At 47.0% G+C, this 22,022-nt stretch overlaps 1 long non-coding RNA gene across 1 annotated transcript in view; it reads right to left on the bottom strand.

The window, feature by feature from the left end:
• Positions 1 to 22,022, bottom strand: part of LOC146822223 (uncharacterized) — a 121,013-nt gene that overhangs the window by 80,358 nt on the left and 18,633 nt on the right. Inside the window, exon 2 of the long non-coding RNA XR_014962821.1 lies at positions 4,201 to 4,314. This is a non-coding gene — a long non-coding RNA (uncharacterized LOC146822223). The remainder of the gene's footprint in view (positions 1 to 4,200; positions 4,315 to 22,022) is intronic.

Raw genomic sequence — 22,022 nt, forward strand, 5'->3', positions numbered from 1 at the left:
TATTACTGTTATTTGATGGAGTCCAGGATGGTGTTAAATTTTGGGGCACTTATCGCAGGAATGCTGGTGATGCCTGCAGTTTGCACCAACTTCTGAATAGTGTGTTAGATTTATCTCAACTTTGCTTCTATTAAAGTGCTGATAATGAAATGCAGACTAGCCGTTCCCGTGCAAAAAAGACACGAGGTGCACCTTTCCGATTTATTCTAAATACTAAAATACTGTATTGAATTGCACTGAGGTAGTGGCTGCATTTACAGTGTACACACAAAATCAATTAAGAAATCTCATTGTATTTATATTGATTGGGAATAGTGCGTCAGGTGCTGGATCTTGACGAGATACACTGCTCAGTTCGTATATTGTTCTGCACACGAAAAAAATCACATCACAACTTTCACACCAACTGCAATGCAAAACAAATTCCGGCGATAAGCCATGTTAGCACCAGGGATTTTACACCTGCTTTCTGCTGGTGTTAAGCTGGACAACTACCTGCACCATGAAAGGGAACACAGCCAAGAGCCACACCAGAACACCCACAGGTGCCATAGAGTCAATGAGCATGATGCAGGGATGCCCATGAGGGCCATAAGACTCATCACAACAACTCCAGGACCGCCAACGCCCCCCAAACCCGCATCTGAGCAAGTGTGTCCCTGTGCTCATTGTCTTAGCATGATAGGCACGAGCCCTGCAACAGCACAGTGTGCTGTCACCTCAGCATTGGCAGTGAGCCTGGACAGGTAGCTACGCACGCATCCTCCTGCATGCACAACCGGCGTGTGCTGGTCTGGGGTACACAGGTCAGCGCAGGGGTGTGCCTATCCGGCAAGGGTAACGGGGTGTCTCGGACATGTCCGTGTACAGGAAGTGCAGTAAGTGTGTCTCTGCGTTCTGGTGCGGCCTACCACAAGTGCCGCAGCAGTCGATGTTGTAAAGTGGCATGCACCACCTCCAAACGGCACTGTGATGGTGTAGTTGGAATGTAGCAGGACATGCGAGAATAGGCATTACAGTGGTGTGCCGTACGAGTGCACGAGATACAACAGTGCACCGTACAAAAGTGTGGGGGCTTGTGGGAGGGAGGAGCAGCTGTTTGGCAATGTAACACACAGTGAACTCGCCCATGTGCCACGTGCTGGGCATCACATCCATGATGACCACGGTCGCAGACATCCCACAACACCAAAGACCGGCCTTTGTACACATCCTGTATGAATGCAGCGTGGTTTTAACTTCTATGCTCGTTCAGTGGTGTGATGTTGGTGGGATGTGTGACTTGTGCTCCTTGTTGGTGTGTTTCATTTTGGCCATAGTTTGCCTATACTTGTGCTGTACTTAATTGTGCATGTGTGCCATTCTGCCCATCTCTCCCTGTCCCCCCACTCCCTGCTTCTTCCTCTTCCTGGTGCTGTTGTGTCAATAATGTTGTTGCTCCACACATAAATACATGTAAAAAACAAATTAGAATAGTTCCTTGATTCTTTTAGGTTTCAAAACTTCTCTCTATTGGTTTCTTTTTAATTTTCCATATGAACCGTTTTTTTTATATTCAACAACACATAGAAGTCAGAAGTGCAATGTATTCTATCAACACACTTTCTAGAACATTCTACAACACGTGCAGGTTAAAAGTTCATACATTTTTTTAAACTTAACCATATTTTTTTGCAACATTTTCTCGAACATTTAATGGCACGTGCAGGTTAAAAGTTCACGATTGTTTTAAGTTCGAAGAGTGCCTTCCAAATGCAACTAGCAGCTGTGTTTGAGTTGAGCAAATTATATCCTATGATATGTACTCCACGTTGAAACTGCTTTTTCTTCACCAATCACAAAGATGCTTTTCCATAAAACTAATGTGCACCCTACTTTTAAAAAAGAATGCTTTTCATCTCCCAATCACATATCGTTTTGTATGGCAAAAAAAAGTACTTCCCCATCTTTAAACATATCTCTTATTCTACCAAGGAACTGCATGAGCTACAGACATCTTTCCATACCTTCCAGCCATACCTTCAAAATGCTAGTTTGGACCGTAGGACATAGCTATATTTTCTGGTGCAAGAGGTATGCAGAACACAGACGTATTGACTTAGACCTAGGCTTACAAAATGTGGACATTAAATGGTTTGCACAGAGAAGATTGAAGTGGCACCAATTGCTACCTTTGGTTAAAACCCCTTTGCATTTTCCACACCCTGACCTCATGATTGTGCATTGTGGTGGAAATTACCTAGGCAAATTGACTGGGGTAGGTTTGGAAATGCTTATGAAGGACACCTTCGGACACCTCAGCTCATCACTATGTAACTCTGGGCAATAGCTCACTTAAGAGCTCACATAATTTCCATGCCGGCCTCGAGGGCCTTCAGATCCATAGGGGATAGTAGTTTGCGCTTTACAAATACCGTATTGGTTTGATACATGCAAATTTACCTTCACACTCCCTGTATAACAGCCTCTAAGCACCATACACAAGTTACAATGTTTGAAACAAAAGTTCCTCCGAGTAGGTATAACTACATGCTGACACTACTTGACAAATGTGGCACAGCGGCCAGAGCACATGACTTCACAGTATATGACACACAGTTTGGACTCACGCTTTCATCCCTGACTCCGGCAGCACCTCAGCTAAGCATCATGAGACTCTAGACAATACCTCACATATTTTCCGTACCCCAGGACTTTCAAACCAGTAGCAGTCAGTAGTTCGTCCTAGTAGGTATAAACACATGCTGACACTACTTCCACAGGTGTGGTGCAACGGAGAGGGCACTGACTTCACACCATAAGACACACAGTTTAGGCTCACACGTTCATCCCCGACTCCCGCAGCAGCTCACCTTAGCAGCATCAGACTCTACGCAATAACGCACTTAATTTCCGTACCCAGCACTTTCAGACCAGTAGGTATGAGGAGTTCGCTTTGCACCCCCTCTATAGGACACCCTAAACACCCCTCAGAAGTTACAGTGCTCCTACCCTCCTCTTTCCTACTTTTTTCGCCCTTTTTTCCCCTTACTCGCTTCAACAGAATCACAAAATGGCGGCCAACATTTCCTAGTTGCAACCGCTCTCAGCGCTCCCAACCAATAAGCAGCAAGTTCGTGCTCGTAACGCCTCAGCCAATCGGATGGCAGAATTCCCAAATATCGATATCTGTAAATTTCGATATTTCTCAAAAACTACTGAACGGATTTACACCAAATACACAAAAGCGTGGGGTAATTCTGTTCACCCGTTCAACCTGTAGCCTTATCTAAAGTTTCCTATGGAAATTAACATGGAAAAAACACGTTTTGGGATCCCTCTTTTTTCTCGGCCCCCCCTTGACAAATCACCCCCAAACTTTCACCATAAGAGCTGATATAAACAAGGAATTAGTTTGAAAACTTTCATGAAGATTCATCAAACGACGCCAAAGTTATAAGCAAAACAAAAAAATGTCTTCCTATGGAAGCTTGGTCCTAACTATAACTACCTACTAGCGACCGCCAGTAGGTAATATATATATATATATATATCCAACAACAATCTTCAAATCCTCGGAAAAGAAGTACGCCGCACGCCACTCTTTCAGGAAACTCAGGCACTTGCTAAACACCTTATATCCATTAGAAAATAATGTCAGCATGCCATGTGGCAAGAAACATGGTCTTTCAGTGCCAGAATGAAAATTGTCTTCACAGCTCTATTCTGTACCCCCAACCGTTTAAGGTCATACATTAAGGGCATAAATAAGCTTAACTCTACACTGTACAAATCATTGCTCCTGTTCACTGGTTTTTCTCTGCACCATTCTGATGTAAAACACTAGGGGCAAGTTGGGAGTGGTTCATGAGTACTTACCAATAACCTAATAGACTGATCATTTACCTTTGCCCTTTATTATTCATAAAATGTATGCCCCTATGTCCCTATTCATAGAGTACAGAGGATAAGACAATAACAAAACCCTCTGATGGAGAAATACTAGAAGAGTTTGCACGAATCTCGGCATGCATGAAGGATGTGGTACCAGAGACTCCTTATTGAATCCCAATTATGGTGGAGTAACTTGTCTATTCTGGTCGTAGCCCTGCTGCAAAGTCTGCCATTTGTGTCTTTGATACCATTGTGCACATCTCCATACACATTCCTCATTGTTTTAAGCAAGAACTGACCTTAAGCCTAATAGTAAAAATAACTTACCGTCCACTGGGTCCAGGCACTTATATCCACAGGCAATGCAACATTTCTGGCACCCTGGGCAGCTGTTATCATTTCTACACTGTGGTTGAGACACTGGGCAGACTCCTTTCTTTGCTGTAACAAATGACAAAAAACATTTTAAAAGTATGCATTACATTATTTCACAACTATTCATAATTTGTTGTCTTCCTAGCAATGCAACACTGAGATACATCATCAAGTTAATGTGTAAAGTGCAATGAATATAAAGTTACAAAAGAAAAGAGGTGTATATCCAATGTTATAATACTATGCAAATTGTTGTATGAATGTAAAACAGTAATGATGTGTAAATGGAGCTAATGAATGAGGTAACAGTCACAAATTATATATACATGAACTCCAGTGAAACATTTATATAATAGTAACCATGTGGGGTGGGAACAGGAGCTATCTATCACCCACCCCTTGCTCCCTGGTCTTTGTTGCTTAAATGATCCCTTTGCTGTGCGGCATGAATGGTGAAGCTTAAGTATGACCTCTCTGCTCATGGAGGCCAAGTGACAGTTGTAATATACAACACACCTCTCTGGTAATAAAAAAAGAACAGCACACCCCACTCTCCAATACCATAACAGACAACAACTTAAACTACCATTTAACTAAAATAATTAGATCACTCAAGAACTAACTGTCAGTGGGGAATGGTTTCACCACAAACATTGGCAGATGCGCAATGCTGAGCTCATCCATGGCCTGCCACAATCTGACACCATCCGAGGCAGAATGCACATCGAAGGAACCCCAACAGGCTGGCGGTGATCAACACACATACTCAGTGGGCCAACAGGAGCGTCCTGCCCTAGTACTGAGAGCTTCAGTCAGCTGCATGCATAGTAGGGGGGCTGGTAAACCGCCGGTGGGGGAGGTTGTGAGGAAACACCCCGTGTTGTGGGGACAAGAGTGCCGCCTGCCATCAAGGGCACCTAGGTAATCCCCACTCTGAGGACAGTGGATGTGCCCTCTTCTATAGCTGCTGACGTTGGGTGCATCTACAAAACATACCCCGACCTGGGAGGTTTCATAGATGTACATCGCCTGTTTATGAGGGTGCATAGGCAGATCCCATAATACCAATCTAGTGCTCGACCAACAGACTCTAAAACAACCAACCACAGACTGCTTGGCAAAACAGACCTGAACGCAGAGATATAGTGTCCAAGAAATAGCAAGCCTCCTTCCTTGCTGCAAGCTCCAGGCGAGAGTACCATTAGCCAGTTGAGGGTATCATATCATCCATGAAGCCAAACTACTGCACAAGCATGGCGATAAGGGCTGGGATTCTATGCTTGGAGATGCCACACATTTGCACTTGCAAGTTAGGCAGGTGTTGGTTGGCTGCAACTATAGACCCTCGGGCCCGTGCCACCCGTGCCAGCCGCGTATTTCCTTAAACATGTGGAAAGACAAACATCCCCCACCTTCCCAAGATAGAGAAATATACCAAACCAACATCAGCCCCAGATGCAGCGTCCTCTGACCCACCAACCCCGGCTGAAGTAACCACTGACCATAACTCATCTATCCTGCATGTCAGCCATGACGCGAGGCCCTCCATCAAAGGAAAGATCGGCAAACATAGCCTCAACTTGTCGCTGTTCCACCAAACCTGCAGAATTCCAAAAGGTGATGGAGGGTAGAATTTCAGAGGCTGATGACACACTGTGCAACTGTCAATCTCAAATCACAACCCGGCCAAGAACTGTTCACCTCTTTAAGGCATGCATGGAGTACTCGGAGGAAAGATCAGAAGCCGCAACCTCCGCATCATCGGGATCCCAGGAGGCTTGGAGGGCTCAAATGTAACTCATTTTGCAATGAAGTGGCTGAAACCTTGGGTGCCGGTGGAAAATGTATCTATGTGCTCTCTAGTGGAACAAAACTACTGATCCTTGGCTCTCAAGCCACCGCCAGGGCCCCCCCCCGCTCCTGCTCATTGCCCACATCTTTAACTTTGCCTATAACAATGCAGTGCTGAGAGTGTCTCAGTGCATGGACATCCTGATATATGGTTCTTCAAAGGAAATTATATTTCCGGATCACCTAAAAGGTCCAGTATCAGCAGTTAAACCTGCTTGAGGGAAATACATGTTGCTTTTTCCAGTCCACCTAAAGGTTTTTTTGGGGGACAAAACATTCTTTTTTGGCGACCCTGAGAGCTGTTGGGGCTGGGTGAAAGTGTGACCAAACATGCATGAACAAAGATCTCTTCAATCTCGGTAAGGCCCCTGCAGTCAAGAGTGCCCATGTGCCTGGCAGTGGTTGCCATGAAGGAGGCGGAGAAGCATTCAATGAATTTGGTCAGCCGACAATACCAGGAGACATTGCACAGGTGGCTGCCCATACTAGGAGATAGATAGGCCAGCAAATTCTGACACGTATGCTGCATGACTGATGGGCCTCTAAGAGGTCTACTCTGGAAGGACCTAATAGCAAGAACCAGTCTGCTACTATACCATCTTTCTCATCTGTCGGGCGGAGAAGCTGCGCTGAGTCAACTTTGCTCCTTTGCTAGCTTCTGATTATGGGTTGTGTTATGGGAGGACTTGAGGACATTCTAGCTCAAGGGGTGGATTTCTCTCTACAATTGTATTGTTGGCAATAGTCCCCAGTTTGCACCACAACTAGTACTTCTTGTTTTTGAAGTATGGGGGGATTACACATATTTCATTCAGTCAGTTTCAACTCACGTTGAACAGGGACAACTACATCAATTGTGAGGCCCAACCTGTCTTGTCCCATATCAATCAGCCTTCATCATTAGCCCCTTCCTCAGTTGACTGGACACTGCACCTCTCACCACAGGGCCAACTGCTCCTGATCAATTGGAATGTTAATGGTCTCAACAAAATGAAGAGGGGGACAGTCCTGAAAACAGCCTGCCAGCTGGGGCCAGATGTGCTCTTTCTCCAAGAGACCCACCTGCTAGGGAATAAATGCCCCTTCTTCACCTGCATGGGCTCAGCTTCCCTGTTTCATGCCATCCTCCTTCTGACCAGTTGCCCTTCAAAGTGTCCCAGATCCGGTATGAGAAACTAGAACATTATGCCATTGTGACGGGCTCTTTTTAGGATCAACAAATATCCGCCTCCCCTATGCTGTCTACAGACTTGCTCAGACTCCTGGGGGACGTTCTGCTACAGCTCCTGACAAGAATGTGAGTAATAGGGGGTGAGCTCAATGGAGTAGAGGATACCACACTGGACTGCTCTGTGTCCCGACCCCGTGGCAGAGGGACAACCTCAAACCCCTTAGCAAATTCTATGGGATTAATGGGTGTGGTGTATGCATGGCGTTCCGTCACCCCACTGAGAGATGTTTCACCTTCTTCTCAGACATGCACAATTCATTCTGACATCTGGATTACTTTTTGATACCCAAATCAGATCATCTGTGAGTGAACACTGTGTGGATCTTAGCTTGCAGTCTATCGGGCCATTCCCTTGTCAACATTACACTATAGACGGACCAGCAGGAAAGGTTGGAGGCTGGGAGCTTGGAAAATGGCAGCTCCAGAATTTCACAGCATCCTCCTCATGGCCATAGACACCTACGTGGAGGAAATGAAGGCTTGGTCAGATCTGCGGGAATGCTGTGAGAGCTGTAAAGGCCATGATTCGTAGGGGGATAATCAATTACTATATGGGACAAAAACATACAGCCCAGCAAATTCTCATGGATCTGGGAGCTCGGATTTGTAGCCTAGAATCATGAAACATTCCCTTTCTTTACAGGTCGGCCGTTAATGATTTGCTCCACACCCAAACACTCATCCAGCAGACTGTTAAACAATGCTCATACTGCTAGACTAGCCACCCAGAGTCGCATATACCAATGAAGGGCCCAAAGCAAACAAATCACTGAACAGGCTCAGCTACCCCCATCATGAAATGGAGCTCATTACTCACATCCTGAACAGTAACACTGAGGCCATATGTGGAGGTCTATGCCAAAACCTGTAGTTTAGCAACCTACTATAGTCAGCTATATGTTAAACAACGTACTCGCAAACCAACACTCCTGGACTCCTTCATGGCAGACCTCCCCACTCCTAAATTAGACACTGAGGAGAAGCATCTCCTAAAACCAAAAATCACAGTCGAAGATTTGGGTGAGGCATAGCATTAGCTTCAGCCCGGTAAAACCCTGGATATGAACAGATTCCCAGCAGCTTTTTGCAAGGCCTCCTGGTCATGTCTTGGACCACAGCTGTTTGCCATCTTTCAAGAGGCTCTAGAGGGGGGTTTTCTCTTTTCTTCCACCAATTCTCCGTTCGGCAGACATTATTGTTATACTGAAATTGGTTCTGCCACAATCCGATTCGGATCTGTCGTCTCATCTCTCTTCAAAATACAGCAATAAAGATCTGGGCTACAATCCTAGTACTTTGACTCCTGAAAAAGGTAAGTTTGCCGATACATCCTGATTAGCCGTGCTTTATGCTCCACCACGCAAACCACAGATAATATCCAGAGAGTTCACAATGTGCAGACCCTTGCGAACATATTACCTGGCGACCATGCCCTAGTCATGGTTGATTCCTACAAAGACTTCAACTCATGGGCTGGGACTGCCTGCTCTCTACTAGCCACATGTCTTGCTCCATACATCAACTATGGTGAGGGTTTGTATTGGAGGTGCAATTTCAAAGCCTTTTCTGCTTGAAATGGGAACCCCTGTAGTGTTAACCGCTGTGACCCCTGGTCTTGGAATTGAACCACTGACGGAGTGGTTGAGGGTGGATGCACAGTTTAGAGGGTTTGAATTGCCACCAGGAGTGGAAGATAGGAATTCTCTATATGCCAACGATGTTTTCACCTACCTTAAATCAAATCAAACAGGACTTATATAGTGCTGTTAATCACCAGTGAGGGTATCCAGGCACTGAAGATCCTGCTGTGGAGGTGGGGCTCAACTGAACAGCCAGGTCTTGAATCCTTTCCTAAATTTCAGCAGTGAGGGTGAGGTCCCAAGGTGAAAGGGGAGGTCGTTCAAGGACCTGGCTGCAGGGTAGGTGAAGAAACGACCTCCACAGTCGTTACGACGTATGTGAGTGAGGTGAAGGGAAGCGGAGCACAGGTGACTGGGGGGTTGGTGGAAGATCAGGCAGTAGATGATGTATGTTGGTCCTTGGTTGTGCAGGGCTTTGTATGTGTGGATCAGCATCTTGAAGTGACATTTCTTCTAAATAGGGAGCTGGTTTTGGTGCTGTGGTTGGCACGGAAAACAAGATGTCCAGAAGATTATTGTTCTCCAGGTGCTCCATGAGTTGGCAGTTGATGGCTTTTTTGGGGATGTTGGTGGGAAAGGGGAGCAAAGAGATGGGACAGATGTTCTTGAGTTGGCTGTAGTCGGCGGATGATTTTTGTAAAGTGGTTTGACTCTAGTGTGTTTCTACTCATCGGGGCAGATTGATGGAGCGATGGATGCATTGAGGATGTTGGGGAGTTTGCTACTGGTTGACTTGCTCCCGAGGTGGAAGATGTGGTGGGGAGAGGGGCCAATGGGTGCTCCTGAGTAAACGGAGTTCATGATGGCAGTATTGTTTTGTATGGTAAGCTGTCCCAGGTAGTTAGCAGGTGATCAAGGTTTGCATCTGTGGGCACAATGAGGCTGAGGATGTCTGCAGTGGTGGGTTGGGGCTCAAAGTTTTTATATGTCAGAAATCTTGTCAGGGAAGAAATCCGCCAGGGTGTCGCAGAATTTCTGGGAGGTGGTGATGGTGTTTTCAGTGGCTGAGGGTATGGAGAACTTTCTGTTGATGTTGAATAATACTTTACTTTTATTGGAACTGGCCTTGATGCAGATGGCAAGGTCACTCCTTTTTGCCCTTTCCAGGAGTTGGTGGTACTGGTTATGCAATGTTTTGAAGGAGTTTCGGTTTGTGGTGTACTTGTTGGTACGCTACCTTTTTTCCTGTTGTTTGCAGGTACGTTTAGTGGTTGTTAGTTTTGTGGTATACCAGCTGCCCTGGTTGGAGGGTCTCCTAGGTTTTATGGGCTTGATGGGTCAGTGCAATTGGTGATCCAGGTGTAGAACTTCTTGACAGCCTGTTCTAGGTTGGTTGAGGTGTCTGGATGTGAGGAGTTAAGGACATTGGTCCAATGGCTCTCTGATACTTTGTTACAGCTTTAGTAAGAGGTGCTGGCCAGTTTGGTGGTGGTGCCAGGATGACCTATGATTGTGAAGTGGACAATGGCATGGTCTGTCCTAGTGAGTTCGGTGACGTGACTGTTCTCTGTCTCTGTCGCTGGCCGTTAAAATGGGGTTGAGTGTGTGTCCAGCATTGTGTGTGGGGTTGGTAACTAGATGAGTAAGGCTGGAGATGTTCATGCTTTTGAAGAGGTTCGGGGTGTTGGTATTGTCAGGGTGCTCAAGATGGAAATCGAGGTCTCCGAGGACAATGTAGTGCTTGGAGTCCATGGTGAGAGGGACAATGAGATTGGGGATGACATCGCAGAAGCGGGGGCAGGGACCTGGAGGTCTGTGGGTGAGGGTGCCTCTGATGGTGGTTTAGCTGTCTGTGTGGAGTTGGAACTTGAGATGCTCCATGATCGGGGTGGTGCCCTCTGTGTGGGGGTGCAGTGGATGGTTTCCTTGTGGGGATTCCACCTGTTTGTTGATGCAGTCTCTGTGTGGTATCTTGTAGCCATCAGGTGTTGCTGGGCAATGTTTGTGTGCAGATGCGGAGTTAAGCCAAGTCTCGGTGAGGAAGAGGACGTCGGGGTGAGGGAGGAGATGGTGTCCTAGATCTCAGTGGAGTGTTTGCAGAGAGATCGTACACTGAGGAGGAGGCAATGGAGATGTTCTGTGGTGGTTGTGGTCAGTGCAGTAGTGGTTGTCATATGTGCAGAAGCTCTGGTTTTGCAGGTGAAGAAGAAGTGCCGGCAGGTGAAAGGTCTTACCATTGATAGAGGTGAGGTGCAGCAGCAGTTGTTGTTGTGGGATCATGGGTCCAGGGCTTGAAGCTCGGTGGCGGTGTAGCTCAGGGTGGTAGGAGGGCCAGGGTTCCTGGTGCTGGGCACAGTCCAGGTATGGACGGGTGCAGACGGGCTTTCCTTTGGTGCGCTGGCAGCGCAGCGCAGCTGCACTGCGGCTTCCATAAAGTTGGTTCTGGGAGGAGGGAAGGGCACTGGGAGGTGGGAAGCGAAAGGAGGAGAGCAGGCGTAAAACGGCATGAAAACAAATGGCGGCGATGTGGAAGTGAAGGTGTTCGGTGGTGGAGAGGGAGTCGGTGGTGGAGGTAGAGAGTCGGAGGGATCTCGTGTGTGATGGTGAGTCCTCCTCCTGGGTGGTTGGGACAGTCTTTCCTCTGGATCTTGTATCCATCAGGGATGGCGGTGGCAATGTCGGGGGCATATGAGGTGTTGTTCCAGGTTTCTGTGAAGAAGGTGACGTCTGGTAAGAGGGTGTCGAGGATATCCCAGATCTTAATGGCGTGTCTGTGCAGGGAGCACACGTTCAGGAGGATGCACCTCAGGGTTCCGGGGGTGGTGGTCATGGGGGTGCTGATGGTGTTGAAGGTCTGTCGGCAGTGACAGCAGGAGAACTGTCCATGGGTGGTGCTCGGTGTGGACAGCTGGCAGTTGTTCCTCCTGGGATTGAGGGTGAGAAGGGTAGCCGAGTCATATCGGTGGAAGGTTGGAGATCCAGGGTCCCTGGTGCTGGTAGAGGTCAGGTCGCAGATGGGTGCAGCGGCAGCCATTAAATAGGGGAGGGGGAGGGAAAGCACAGCTGGGAGGCAGGAGCAGAGAGTGTCAGTGGGAGGTGCCACAGGGGCAGTAGCGGCGGGAAAAGGACACCAGAGAGCAGGCACAGAATAAGGCACAATGCAGAGCAAAAAAGAACAGGCAACAGCCACACAATAAGGCACAATACAGGGCTAATACAAAACAATACCTAACAGGAAACCGGCGGAGAGCGGACTCAAACCCTGCTGATCAGGGCAGCGTCCACACGGCAGAAGCGGCACACCAGCGGAGCTGTGGGGGTGAAAGCAGGTCCCTGACCAGGAGGTCAGAGGTCATTCCCCATTTAAATGTCTGTGCTCATTTCGAGCAGCCTTTCGGTATGTGTGTCCTAGTCCTATCCGGTCGATTTCAGAAGGAGGGTAGATCAAATGGCCCTGATGCCCTGACAATAACTAATCTAGAAAAGCGTCTGGATCGGAAGTACAGTATAGCTGGGTGGGGAAACAAGTCCAGCGTCCGCTGTAGGACCGCATGATATGTCACACCTCCTGTGGCAGGTTTATGTGAGGTATTAGAGCGGTAGTGTATACCCAACATTGCAACACTTTTATTCATCCATTCAAACCCCCTCTAAACCTATTTAAAGTTCATCAAGTCTTCGGAAATTTGCAGAATGACAGTGGGTCCCCCGTCCAGCACCGCTGCAAGTCTGTCATCGCTGGTGTGTTGTTGTGCAGGTTCTCTGCCTCTGAGGCGGAGGGAGAAAGTGATGTGTTGTGCTTCTCTGTTTCCCTCTCCGCCTGGGCCCTTGCTGCTTGCTCTTTGGCGAGACCCTGTGGTCAGCACCTGTTTGTGCTCTGCGACGACTTTGTGTTTTCAAAGGAGGGGGGTAGTCAGTTTTGTCTTCACGTGAGGGTGCAAGTCCTTTGTGCTCTAGCCAGGTCTAGGCTTCACCCGGAGTCACGCAAACGGTGGTGGTGCCCTCATGCTGCACCCGGAGTGTAACAGAGAACTGTAAGGCGTATTTCACGTTATGTTCGCATAGGCTTTTCTTCACCTCGAGGAGGAGGATCTGCATCTCTGAACCTCGAGAATGTAGTTCGGGAAGACATGTGCTGGGGTGTTCTCAACTGTCCATGGGCCCCTTGCTCTCGTCACCTGCAATATGCGATCCCTGTCTCGGTAATTGAATTGACGCACCACCACTGAGAAGAAGATGGACTGCTTTCCCTGTAGGATTCTATCGACTAACCAGTCTTCCAAGTAGAGTTCCATGTTTAGGCCTTCTGCTCGTTCGAGGAAGCATACTATGAGCACGTTGTTTCTTCATGACCTCCCTTCCTAGTCTAAAATACAGCCTCACAAGTATTTCACTTCTTTCTGCATAGCCTAAAGGCACTTGTCAGAGTCTAATACCGTGGGTCTGAGGGTAGCCAGTGCGGATTAAAATTTTTGGACCCGATCCTACAATTTTTTATGGTCCTCAGGGAGGTGGCCCACCTCTATGCATAGGAAGTCCATTTGAGGCTTCAGGGTAGATTTGATGTCCAGAACCACTGAGAGTAGCTCATCAAATCATCGGGAATGGTCGGATAGCGTCTTGTCTGCATGGATACCATCCGCCGGGCGTTCTTCAGTCCCTTGCATGTCGCCTGCAGGAGCCTGAGTTCTGTCCAGCTTGTTCTTCACAATCTTGGCAGAGGAGGCATGATTGGAGCTGCAGTATCAATATAGTAGCTGGCAGGAGTTGGGACTTAAGGATTATAACTGGATCCAAGGTAGCAGTGTGGTAGTTAGAAGCCACCCAGGTCTCACTGCCTCTGTTGGCATCCCAATGTTCGCTCACCCAGGTCCTGGGCATCAGTCCAGTAACTTGTCTCCAGGAGTCACAGGGGAAGAGCTCGGAAAGTGGATGAAGTGCATCTCAGTTAATCAGCGCATGTTTAAAGAGTATAAGTTCCCTCCCTGGTCTGGGCCTGGTATGGCTTGATACAGTGTTCACTTTTTGGTGTTGGGGAGGGTTCTGGAGACAGGTCTCACAGATCTCAATGCTACGTGCTGCGAGTGTAACGTGTGTACAGGGCACTTTGTCTGTGTATTATCAACCTTGCTAATTTCTGCAGGGGAGTAGCTGTCTGAATTTGTGCTGGCTTGGGTCTTCCACTTTTTGCGTCTCCAAGGCTGTGTGTGTGAGGGCAGCATCACCCCCCAGGGCTCTCCATGGTGTGTTCCCACCGCACGATCACATCTGTGGGCAGTGTCAGGGAGAAGGAATGGTAAGGGAGGGGGGTGCCCCAGCCCCCGCCGCAAATGAACGGGTATCGCGGTCACCGACCTGGAGCAGGCGACAACAGATCATGGCCCACTCCTTACCATGACCTCGCGGGATGCAGGCAGACCGACCCAGAAGACTCTTGATGTGGTGTCTGGCTTGGGCAACTTGGGCCATGCTGGGTGGTAGCTTCTGTGCTGGAGCGTGGTAGTCAGGGGCACTCCCTCGGGAACAGCGCAGTACTAGGATGGCAGCCCAGTGCAGGTGAGTCCACAGGTGCAGCACGGGTCTCCAGGCTCAAGATCTCAATGCACCAAAACAGTGCTCCCCAAGCGCAGCAGCACCTGGTATCAGGAACGGTGGCTGCGTGGGCAATGGGGGAGCACCTTGTGTGCCACTGGAACAGTGGAAACTGGTGGTATTTTCAGCATTAGTGGCGAGCCGCACGCGGAACTTTCTATCACAGGTCAGCCTTGGTCACCATCTTGGCAACGCCCCCATGACGAGTCTGCACCTTAATTTACAGCTCTCAACCACCCGCACTCCCTCCATGAATATATGTGACCAGTTTCCACATGCCCAGCCAAACAAAATTAAACAAACTGTCAACACATCCTATGTAGTCCAGTCGACAAGGTTCACCTCAACGAGGGAAAATTAAAATAAATAATTAATTTTCCCTCTGCATCGTCCCTCGAAATCTCCCCCAATGTGAACCCATCTCCCCACCTCTGTTACCTGCACGGAGCGCGGCTGCACAAAGTACAATTTAACTTAAGAACCTACTCTCACATCTTGACATTGAACACACAGGGGCAGATTTACAAGCCCCTTGCGACACTTTTGCATCACTTTTCCCATGTTAAAAGTGACGCAAAAGTGACGCAAGGGGCTTGTAAATCTGCCCCACAGAGTCTCAAACTCACCTTCCATAAGGGAAATTATGGAAGAAAGAAACATTGGTTTCCAAATACCTACAATCATACACACATTTCTTATCTTTTTTAAAGACAAATGCACAAGCCAATATACTCAAAATTCACATTATCGCATTAACAAACATAGCACAGTCCTCCACTTCTTTCTTTAGCCTCTCAGTGATATGATTCTTTCAATTAATCAATCAGGGTTTGTAAAGCACAGATATTCACCCGTGTGGTTCTCAAGGCACTGTGGGGGAGGGCAGCAGATCAGACTAAGTGCTGAGTTCATCCGAAGAGCCTGGTCTTGAGGTCCATCCTGAATTGCGTCAGAGAGGGTGATTTTCTTAGGTGGATGGGCAGGGTGTTCCATGTGTTTGAGGTGAGGTAGGAGAAGGACATTCCTCCGATTCTGGGCTTGCGGATTCGTGGGACCTGATTCAAGTATGCGGGTCCAGTTTTGTGAAGGGCCTTGTATGCGTGGGTGAGGAGTTTGAAGGTTAATCTTCCGTCAACTGGGAGCCAGTGGAGATCGCGGAGGTATTGAGTGATGTGGCTGAGCAGGGGGATTTTGAGGATTAGTCTTGCTGAGGCATTCTGGACATTCTGGTGTCTTTGGAGGAGTTTCTGGTTGATGCCGGCGTAGAGTGTGTTACTCTAGTTGAGTATGCTGCTGATGAGGACATGAGTGACTGTCTTTCTGGATTCAGTGGGGTTCCATCTGAAGGTCTTTCAAAGCAGGCAGATTGTGTTGAAGCAGGCAGAGGAGACGTGTTTAGCTGGTGGTCTTTTGTGAGGGAGGAATCCAGTATGATGCCAAGGTTTTGTGCATGGCTCGCACTTCCTACGGCAGCAGGCCACCAGGAGTTGTTCCAAGTGGAGGCTCCCAGGATGAGGACTTCTGTCATGTCCGAGTTGAGCTTCAGGCAGCTGTCTGTCATCCAGGCGGCGGCAGCTTTCATTCCTTCATGGAAGTTGTTCCTGGTGACAGTGGGTTCTTTGCTGAGGGAGAGAATCAGCTGGGTGTCGTCTTTTAAATCTTATCACTAGTGTTGCAAAGATGAGTAGATGCAGGTAAACATTTCTAGAGGCAGGTAGGTACATATGTTGAAATATTTACTAAAATATAGCTTTTTAGGTTAGGAAATCGATATAGGACTTGGTGGATCACTAGGAGGGTGATAGAAGAGCTCTGTAACTGGGAAACTTCTGCAAGTTCCAATTGACAGACACCGAATCAACACACCAGAACTAACATCAGAGTGGGGCCAGAGCTCTGCCAAAGGAAAAAAAATGTTTTTCATTGTGGATTTGAGCGGAGACGTGCACCCTGAGATTGTTTTAGTGCCAAACCCCAGGTATGTGTTATATGAGAGGGTAGGGCTGGTCTCGGAGCCTCTTTTCCATTGGTCATGGAGTCTCCCCAATCCATAGGCTTGTGGCAAGGATAACTTTGGCACCCATGCAGCCCCTTGTCAGTGAAGACACTGCTAGACCTGTGGAAGAACAGAAGGACTGCATCTGCTCAACCCTGGTGCTCCCAAAGAAAAGGCTCCACCAAGCAAGAATGTTTCTGCTGAAACAAAGCCAGGATTTCAGAACGAGGATTGCTCCTGCTGGTGAACCCCTGTTGAGCAACCCCAAGGACTGGATCTGCTCCCACTGGTGCCAAGGACTACTGAGTGGACACCAATGGCTATCTGGCTATCCAGGAGCACAAAAGCTTTAAAAGTCTGCATTTACAGGCTCCCAACTGACCACTAGCAACTGGAAAGGCAGGTGACTCTGCTGTTGCATTGTGGGAGATTGATTCCTAGTCCTAAAGAGGTGCCTAACCCACCCTGTACAGTTGGTTTGCACTACAGTGTACTCTTTCCCCAAAAGACTGAAATTTGTGTAGCCTGAAAGTCAAAAGGCAACAATTTCCTGCCAAAGAGCCACAGGCTATGACAAAACTCCTCCTCAATTTGCCAGCAATATCAAAGCCCTGCCCAGCTCCTGTTTTTGGATTACTCCTGCTGTTTGCTCGTTTCTGGGTAGCCTTGATCGCCTGATAAGAGCAAAGCCTCCCACCGGAAAGCTGAATCCAGCTCTGGACCGGCACTGGTGAATATCTTGCCAAAAAGCCCATCAGCAAAAGAAAGAATCTAAAAAGTTCCTAAGTACACAGGTAAACCTTCCAGACCCTTGTATCCGACCTGCGCTCAATTGCGGTTGGCTTGAAACTTGCCTTTGAGCTTCGGTTGAGGCTCATTGAACGCTGCTAAATGAAATGCTATGATTTACTGTGATACCATATCTCCAGTTCCTTCCAATAGTTTTTTGTTGTTGTGTAGGTTTAGAATTTAAGATAAAAATATGCACTGTTTTTATAAGGCGGAGTTGTTTTTTTATCGTGTTTTGTTTTTACCTATTCTTGTTTCTGTACTTCTAAATGCTTTACACTTGTTCATTTGATTAAGCCTGACTGACCTGTGCCACAGCTACCCACAACTGAGCTAAAGTTAGGTAAAGTAACCTAAACTAGACCCAATAGAAAATAGTGGCATCATTACACAATGAGATTTCACAACCACATCAACTAATAATCAACTTTCTCGCAATAGTCACCTGGAGTGAGCTATTTAGAGCAATGCAACGGGTGCAGGTCCTAGATTGGCAAAATTGTTTCTACTATGGGCCCACTACAACATCCTTCTGATTCTTTACAAAATTCAGTTAAATTCAGCATGCCCATTAGCGTCATGCTGGGATCTCTCAGCTGAGCTGTGCAAATATGTTCTTGGTATGTGTGGGACAAATTTCAGGTCACTGAAAGGCCTCCAGAGCATCTTCAATGAACCCAGCCATATGTAGCAGGTTGGCCATCACATTGGTAAGTTTTTGTTTAGGGCCTGGAAGAGTTCCTGGGGATAACTTAACCCAGTCTAGTTTCCTCCCCTTAGAGGTGTCAACATCTTAAGAAGATTTCTGCTTTGATTTTGAACTCAACTATTTGCTTCTGCAATAGGAAATCACATCTTGCAAACAGAGCATGACCTCAAGTTGCACCCACATCCTAGTCAGTTCTCCAGTGGCGACCAAATTGCTCTTAGACCTTGTGATAAGGCAGTGCTGGGGGCATCAGAGGTCTGTTTTCCTTTTATAGTTCTGGCCATATGGTACCCTTGAATCAGTTCAGAAATAGAATTGATAATCTTGTCAAATCCTTGCACAAAATGTTTCTCTTAAAGAATCCTAGCAAAGTTTGCAGTACTTTCAAAGTTTTGGGCTGAAGCAAATTCCATTGGGACTCCACCCTGGCAGTGACCACCTCTAATCCTCTTCCCAAGACAAAGAGTAACTCATATGTGAAGCTGCAGAATTAGCAATAGCGGAGGGCAACTTCAAACATTAGTTGAGAAGCAGATTGAGTTATTTCAGGAGTTTGTTCTTGTGCTCAACCTTTAAGGGGGATTATGCCATTGTAGTGCATTCCATGATCCTCTACAAGGTGGTTAGGGCTAGAAAGAGTCCTTTGACGTTCTCCAGGACAGAGTCCCAGCAGCGGCTAAATGTCTTTCCATGGCCAGTCTCAAATCAGTATCTGAATGTACCTGCTCTGAATTCCAGAACAGAAAAACACCAGCTTCATTCTAAGATAATGAGGTACTCTTCCGCATTGCTCCCTGCTCTTGGATAGTGTGGATAGTAAGTGTATAAAAGTCAATTCAGAAGCACAGCTCATTGCTCAATTGATGGGCCATTGTAAAACTGGAAAGTATAGGGACTTTAGGAATACTGGATGAATGCAGAGCAGATGATTCTGGTGTCTCCTCATATCTCAAACATCTTCTTGCACCAGCCATTGGGCCCTCTCTTGCTGGGGAGATGACATCCTTCAGGTGGTTCTGCTGTTCTTGTCTTCTGGCTTTTCCCCTCCCCTTCCCTACTGATATGTTGAGAAGACAACAATCTCAATCATTTTGTATCACATGGTTTTCTTTGGGCATCAGTGATTCCCCAAAGGTCTTAAGAATAATGTCAAACTTCAGTACCTCCCATTTCAAGATACTGGATTCCTTTTAGCATGGTTTGCACATAGATGTGAGAAGGATTGGTTCCTTGTGGTTGGTTAATAGGATGCTACATCTAGTCTGAGATGAGCACAGTCAAAGTAAAATTCCTTCTGCTACACAAGGGTTGCAGGGTCTTCTTCATCAGGATGTTCAGTGGCAATGTATTCCTTACACAGGCTTCATCCAGAAAGAACTACAAAAGGCAAACTCCAACACCAGTGCAATTTCTTTGACCATTTGGCATCCTTTCGCATGACGGTCAATGCTTGTGCTTTAGACACTGGTCAACCATTACACTCTCCTACATAACACAGGAAACCTCTTGATATGGCATTAGTTGTTCATACAGACTTCATTGGGCATACGCCATTCTATGAAACCGTAATTTATTTATTATCAAAGCAAAAATACATGAAATGCATGGCGGTAAGCCAAAGTTAGTGTTACGTGGGTCAAAAGATAAAGCCCTGGTCTTGTGATAAAGTGCACATTGTGACAGTATATTTGCATAAAGAATAAACTTAAAGATTTTGATTGCTCTTGCTTGAGATTGTTTGGCAACCAGGTGTTGGAAGTGACCTCTAATCCCCTTGTTTTCCATTTCTGATGTCTTGCGCAGGAAGGCAGAAGCCCAGGAATCGCCTGCAACCAATGAAGCTCAGACATAAAGGACAATGGGTAAGTACTAGGAGTCACCCAAAATAACCAAAACAAAAACACAATTTTGGGCTTAAACCTACATCTGCTGTTTGGATCCTCCTTATTACTCAAGACTACTCTTCCCAACCTTTTATTTCTGTTACTCTTTTAGGTAACAACTGGGTCTTTCACCAGAGTTAACAGGCAGGGTCCTAAAGCCTGCCCTTGATACAAATAAAAAGCTTTGGGAAACCTTCTTCCCTTTAAGGCAACCAAACAATGGGGAAAGTAGACAAAAAAGAAAAAGACCGAAATGAGGTGTAGCCTTTTAAGGCCTTTTTGTAAAAATTCCTGGTATTGTAACCCAGCATGAAAAGGAAACAGAATCCCACTACTGCAACCCCCTTGGTTAGCATTGCCATAGGCCCACCCACCTGGTGAGCAACAACCCCTACAGGGAACATGGCTGGTCTGAAAAGAGGAGAGGCAAGTTCAGGACGATTTCTACCTCCTTTGGGTAGTTCTCTACCTGTAGGCTGATGTCGCTCCACCTGATCTAGTCATCCTTCTTGCATTGCATCTTCTCCGAGTTAAGTCTTTTCATACACAATCTGCAGCATGGTCAGCTCTCCTACGAATGCTTCTCGCAAGGTCTTCAGTTACCTTCTCCACCATTGGCACCCACCAGTGATGATTTTTTAATGGACCAATGTGAGACAGCGCCGAGCTTCCGCCCCCCACAGATGTGTGCTCCACGCTGTCTTCTTCCTATGCCCTTGCTTTCCTCTCAAGCATGTCCCAGCTATCTGTTTCCTGTAGGAGCCACATCAGAGTAGTGTCTGGGATGGAAAATGAGAGACGGTGTCTGTTCAAGTAAGTCATCATCACAGTTACCTTTTAGACACGCTTAGCAAAAATATAATAAAGTGGTAAATAACAGTTTTTCCTGGAAATGGCCCATTCCATAGTGCAACTTTAAAATAAAAAATGCTGTAAGTGAAAAACATTGGGATTAGTGGCTTCCCTCCCCGTTACTGAATTACCATGGTCTGAAGTTGCACAAACACAAATTGTGCTTGATTTCATTCATGATATGCAGCGAATCTGAAAAATAATGGGTATAAACTCCTGTGTCAGGTGCAGTTTGTGCCAACTTCTAATCTTGTTTCAGGTGCAAATGGTGTCCAGGTCAAATGCTTTCTGGGTTTCTGGGGCAAGCCCAGTCATTCTCCCATCCACTCCAGTAGATGGTAATTGTTAGACCTATTAGCCTTAGGGTAGTCCAAACATTTTGCCTTCTCTCCTTCTGTTTTAGTGGAATTCATTTTTTTTGGGCCTTAGGAGTCAGTGTACTTTCCCAGTGCTAGTGCTTAAGTGCTTGTGCTCGCTCCCCAAAACATGATAAAATTGGCTGTAGGGGATTGGCATCGACTGCATAGTTGCCCCCAACCTTTTGCTGATGTTTTGACTGTTTTATGACTCTAGCCAGGCTGTGGCCCTGCTATCCAGGACCCCAGCCTATCTGCTTCCTCTCTTAAACTATATGAGTACCCTAGGTACTAACCAATTGGATGCTGAGGATACCCTGCCAGTCCCGTGTAGATGGTACCCTAGGTACCCAGGGCATGGGTCCCTCAGTAGGCCTACCAGGGCTGCAGCACTTATTGTGCCACCCTGGGACAGCCATACAAAATTACACCACCAGACCACTACTGTAGTCTGGGTAAGGTGGTGCTAGCACCCCTTACAGGGATATAGGTACCCTATATCCCACCCCATTACAACACATATACTCTCATAGGTCACCCCTATGGCAGGCCTTGGTAATCCTACAAGGCAGGGTGCTGAGGTATGTGTGAGGGGGAACCCCTACCTGAGTAGGGCCCCTCTGCAACCTTCATAAAATCATTGCTGGGTTGTTTGTAGTGTAGCCATACCATATACTCTTAACCGCATTATAAGTCTATCGCGATAACGCGATAACTTGAGAATGGCTACACAGAACCATATTGTGTTTGGTGTCAAACATGTAGGAATCATACCCCCAGTCCAGCCATGGGCATGAGGGTACGATTCCCCCTTGCTAGAGGGGCGATATGGGAAAAGCATCAGAATTTAGACACCAATTTAAAAGTGCACACGTAGTACAAAATGGATGCTACCAGCAACCCACACGACTCTGGCTGCCTGTTGCTGGGGAAAA

This window comes from Triturus cristatus, chromosome 6, assembly GCF_964204655.1.
Source record: "Triturus cristatus chromosome 6, aTriCri1.1, whole genome shotgun sequence".
NCBI lineage: Eukaryota > Metazoa > Chordata > Amphibia > Caudata > Salamandridae > Triturus > Triturus cristatus.